Source organism: Sciurus carolinensis, chromosome 4 (assembly GCF_902686445.1).
Source record: "Sciurus carolinensis chromosome 4, mSciCar1.2, whole genome shotgun sequence".
NCBI lineage: Eukaryota > Metazoa > Chordata > Mammalia > Rodentia > Sciuridae > Sciurus > Sciurus carolinensis.
The window spans coordinates 51,615,762-51,621,132 of NC_062216.1; the positions used below are offsets into that span (position 1 = coordinate 51,615,762).

The 5,371-nt window shown below is 35.1% G+C and overlaps 1 non-coding gene across 1 annotated transcript; it reads left to right on the top strand.

Moving 5' to 3' along the window:
* Positions 1–4,706: 4,706 nt before the first annotated feature.
* On the top strand, positions 4,707–4,813 carry LOC124984172 (U6 spliceosomal RNA). Its single transcript, XR_007108627.1, has one exon. It is a non-coding gene; the product is annotated as a U6 spliceosomal RNA (small nuclear RNA).
* The last annotated feature ends 558 nt before the right edge of the window (positions 4,814–5,371 follow it).

Consider the following 5,371-nt stretch of genomic DNA (forward strand, 5'->3'; position numbering starts at 1 on the left):
GCAACCCACTCAGCTGGAAAGTGTGATCCTGGAGGTTAGCTGTTAGCGATCCATTGTCTCTGATAACCAGCATTCATCCTTTTGATGTGATCATTCATTACCTACACTGACTACTGGACCTTTACCCGCTCAGTTTGCTAAGGAATGTGACATATCCTGTATACTCAGGCCAGGTTGGGCTGCAGGCAGATTGCTTTTTGGTAAATAAAGCATGTGGGGAGTCAGTGTAGTGGTCCCCTTATATTGAATTATTCTCTTAACCTCATGTTTCCACTATCCTCACCTATCTGTCCCCTTACATAGACAGTGACCATCTATTCTCATTGACTATTTTGACCACCACAGTGGAAATGATTCCTTAATTCTTCATTAAGAATCTTTATTTCCTCACTCTTTTTTTCTTTTTTTGTGTGTGTTCTTTTGCTCTGCTGATTGGTTCATGGACATACATGAACATAAATATTTGTTTCTTTTTTCTCATTTTTAGCATTTTAAAAATGTAGCTATTTTCCTTGCCTTGCCTTTTGAGAGTTAGTGTTTTTGATTAGTATATTTTGGTTTTGTTTTGTATTGTTTTTGATTTGTGTATTACTCATGTGTCTCTTTCTCTCTTTTCTTTTACTAAGAGTCAAGTTTTATTGTTCTCTCTTTAACTCTCCATTTACATTGTTACTTCTATTTTTCTCTTTCCTTAGAACATTGCATCCTACATTTCTTCTGCATTCTCTCTGTTCACTTTTTGAAATTGTATAATCTTTTCTACCTTTCTATCACATTTTCTTATCTCTTATTTGTTTTCTAGCCATCTTTTAGCACTAATTTGTTTATATAACATCTGCCCCCACCAATAATGCTGTTGCAATTATTACTGCTTTGGATGCCATTGATGACATCTGTTGTTTGCTTTAATTATAGATATAGTTTATGTTTACTTGTTGTTTGCGCTGATGGCAATTGCTTACCCTACCATTTTTTTATGGCAATTAACATAGTAGGCATGTTAACTGATGGCATGTCATAGTAGGAAAAAAATACTTATTTTATTTTTTGGGGTACCAGGGAGTGAACTCAGGGTCACTCAAGCACTGAACCACATCCCCAGCCTGAGACAGGGTCTCACTGAGTTGCTTGGTGCCTTACCATTGCTGAGGCTGGCTTTGAACTTGAGATCCTCTGCCTCAGGAGGTGCTGGGTCAACTACTTATTTTAATCCTGTACATTGTTTGCATTTGTTGTTGCTGTTGTTTGTTTTCCCCTATTCAGTGAAGTGCTGGGAAGTTATAGGGACACTACAAGTTCACAGGGTAGAAACTCTGCTGCTGAACTAAACCAAAGGACAGTGTACCTTGCTCCACACACAAATTAATGACACACAATCCTTACCTATACTTTAATACAAAGAATAGAAGAGACAAAACCCCAAACAAATGACCAGGCCACAAGTAGAAATGTCTAGGGGTAGGCCCTCAGGTCCCACTTATGGATTTCCATTGCCATAGCAGAAACAGAAGTAACACAAAGGCTGTGGACAACAAACCTTTGAGGGAGTCTTAATCCAGATCACTCCAGGTCACTTTAGCAACTAAAGATTGTATCCCCAAAAGGGTCACACATGGGAGCATAAGAGAAATCCCTTCCATCAGATGCATAAAACTCAATACCTGAATAGAAGAAATGTGAAAAAACGCCTCCTAAAGGTCATAATTCATCAGCAAATGATCCCCCAAATACTGAAGTGAATAAAATATCAGACAAGGAATTCAAAAGAGTCATTATTAAATGATCAACGAATTTGAAGAGAACACAGAAAGACAACTAAATGAAATAAGAAAGTCAGTACAGAATATGAATGAAAAATTCAATAAAGAGATAGAAATATTGAAAAAGAACCAAAAATTACCCTTGGAAATGAAAGATACAATAAATAAAATGAAATGTTCAATTGAAAGTTTCTCTAATAGACTAGGCTATGCTGAAGACAGAATCTCAGAGCTGGAAGAAAAAGTGACCAGCCTTCAATATTCATATAGTACTGGAAAACAAAAAACAAAAAACAAAAAACAAAAACATGATTAGAATATACAAGAGCTCTGGGACAATATGAAGAGACAAAATTTAAAAATATTTGAAATTGAGGAGGGCTGTGAGATGCAGACTAAAGGACTGGATCAATTCTTTAGGGAAATAATAACAAAAATTTCTCAACCTTCAGAATGAGATGGACATCAGATTGAGAATGCATTCAGAAATTCAAATACGTAAGATCACAAAAGAGCTCTCCATGACACACTATAATTAAAATACCTAACATACAAAACAAAGATAGAATTTTAAAGTTTCAAGAGAAAAAACATCAGGTCTTATTTTGAGGTAAGTTGATCAGAATCACTTCTGATTTTTCAGCATAAACTCTAAAAAACAGGAGGGCTTGAAACAATGTGTTCCAAGTACTGAAAGAAAATAACTGTCAGCTAAGACTGCAATATCCAGCAAATCTATCATTCAAAATTTAAAATGGAATAAAAACCTTCCAAGATAAGTAGAAACTAAAAGAATTCATGACTACTCAACCAGTACTACAGAACTTACTTAAGAAATACTGCACACAGAAAAAAACCCCAAAAAAACAAAAACTGCAGAGTTCACAAAAGAACAAATCTCATTTGAAGACTAGCTAAGCAAATGAGAAGCAGGACCAAATTAAACACAATAAATAAATCAAAATGGCAAGAATTAATAAACAGTTTTCTATAATAACATTGAATGTAAATGATCTCAACTCTCCAATTAAAAGACACAGGCTGGAAGAATGGGCTAAAAAAACAAGACCCAACTGTATGCTGTTTGCAGAAGATGCATCTTACAGGCAAAGACATTCACAGGTTGAAAGTAAAAGGATTAAAATTGATATACTATGTGAATGGAGCCCCTAAAAAAGCAGGAGTAACTACTTTCTTATCTGACAAAGCAGATTTCACCCTGAAATTAATCAGAAGGGACAAAGCAGGTCACTTCATATTGGTAAAAGGAATAATCCAACATGAAGATATATCAATAATAGATTTTATGTCCCAAACATGAGTGCAGGTAATTACAAAAAAGAATCACTACTCAGATTGAAGATCCAGATAGACCCCCCACCCCCACAATAATACTGGGTGATTTAAACATACCTCTCTCACCATTAGATAGGTCATCCAGACATAAATTCAGTAAAGAATCTTTGGACCTGAAAAATATAAAATGAATGGACCTAATACACATGTAGAAAATATTTTATCCAACAACAGCTGAACACATTTTCTTCTCAGCAGCTCATGGAACCTTCTCCAAAATAGTCCATATTTTAGGTCACAAAACAACTCTTAGCAAATAGAAAAAATTGATATAATTCCTTGCAGCTTATCAGATAATAAAGGAAAGAAATTAGAAATCAACACCAAAAAAACCCCTATAGAAACTATATAAACACATGGAGATTGAACAATACTCTTTTGAATGATGAAAAGAGATCAAGGGAGAAATTATAAAATTCTTAGACTCAAACGAGAATTAGTGACACAACATGCCAGAACCTCTGGGACACTCTAAAGGCAGTTCTAAGAGGAAAGTTTATAGCTATGAGTGCCTACATAAGAAAATCAGAAAGATCCCAAGTAAAAAACCTAATCATACATCTCAAGGTCTTTGAAAAACAAGTACAAACTAATTCCAAAACCAGTAGAAGGAAGGAAGTAATTAAGATCAGAGCTGAAGTCAATGAACCTGAGAATAAAAACAAACAAACAAAAAACCAGTCAAAGGATTGATGAAACAAAGAGTTGATTTTTTATAGAAGATAAACAAGAAAGATAAGCCCTTAGTCAAACTAACCAAAAGAAAAAAAGGAGAAAAACCGAATTAATAAATTAGAGATGAAAAAGAGAAAGCACCACGGAATCTCAGAAATTCAGCAGATATTAGGGACTATTTCAAAAGTTTATATTCCTATAAATTAGAAAACCTAGAAGAAATGGATACATTTCTAGACAAATATGATCTTCCAAAACTGAACTGAGAGGACATAGAAAACCTAAACAGACCAATAACTTGTAATGAGATAGAAGCAATAGTAAAAACCCTTCTAAGAAAGAAAAGCCTAGGACCAAATTGATTCTCAGCTGAATTCTGCCAAATCTTTAAGGAAGAATGAATGTGAATACTCCTTAAATTATTCCATGAAATAAAAAGAGATGGAACACTTCCAAATTCATTTTAAGAAGCCAGTGTCACACTCACACCAAAACCAGATAAGGACACATCAAGAAGGAAAACTACAGACCCATATCCCTGATGAACTTAGGTGAAAAAAATACTTAATATTAGCAAATTGTGTCCAACATCATTTTAAGAAAATAATACACTATGACCAAGTTGGTTTTATTCCAAATATTCAAGGATGGTTTAATATTCACAAATCAATAAATGTTATTCATCACATTAACAGAATTAAGGACAAAAATCACTTAGTAATTTCAATGGATGCAGAGAAGGTCTTTGAAGAATTCAGTACCCATTCATGATAACACTGAAGAAAACTAGTGAAAGAAGGAACCTACCATGGCATCATAAAGGCTATGTATGAGAAACTCAAAGTAAACCTCATAGTAAATGGGGAAAAACGGAAAGGATATTCTTTAAAATCTTGGAATATAGAAATTATTCCAGTGCTCCCATCAGCAGCACAAATACTAAAATTGGAATGATACAGAGAAGATTAGCATGGCTCCTGCACAAGGATGACGTGCAAATTGGTGAAGCATTTCATATTTTTCAATGAAAACTACAGATTAATAAAGAAAGAGATTGAAAAAGACCTTAGAAGATGGATGTTCTTGGATAGGTAGAATCATCAAAATGGCCATACTGAAGCCAGAATTAAGGACAGGCAGTTAGTGTAGAAATAGGGGATCAGATCAAATGGAGGAAATAAAGGCCATGAAAGTCATCTGCCTCTGGAAGTTGGAGACTGCCCCTGGAAGAATGGAATGTCAAGGATCTCTGGAGCTCATTGATTACCAAATTTACCTGCCTTTATCAAGGACTGCAAGCATGGAGCTGCTAATTAATGCCCCCTGGGCCCTTACCTGCCAGAATCACCTCGGCCCTCCCCCTGCCCATCACTTCTCACTTTATGCAAAACCGGGCCTAGTCTCTAGTATTATTACTAGTATTATTACTTTTAAATAAAACCTGCTTAATATGCTTGCCTTGGCGTGCTTCTCTAGTGTTCAAACTTCAACATTAGAGGGAGCAGAACTTGTCACCGGTCAACGGCAGTATCAATACTACCAAAAGTTCTAATCAGATTTGATGCAATTCCTATTAAAAT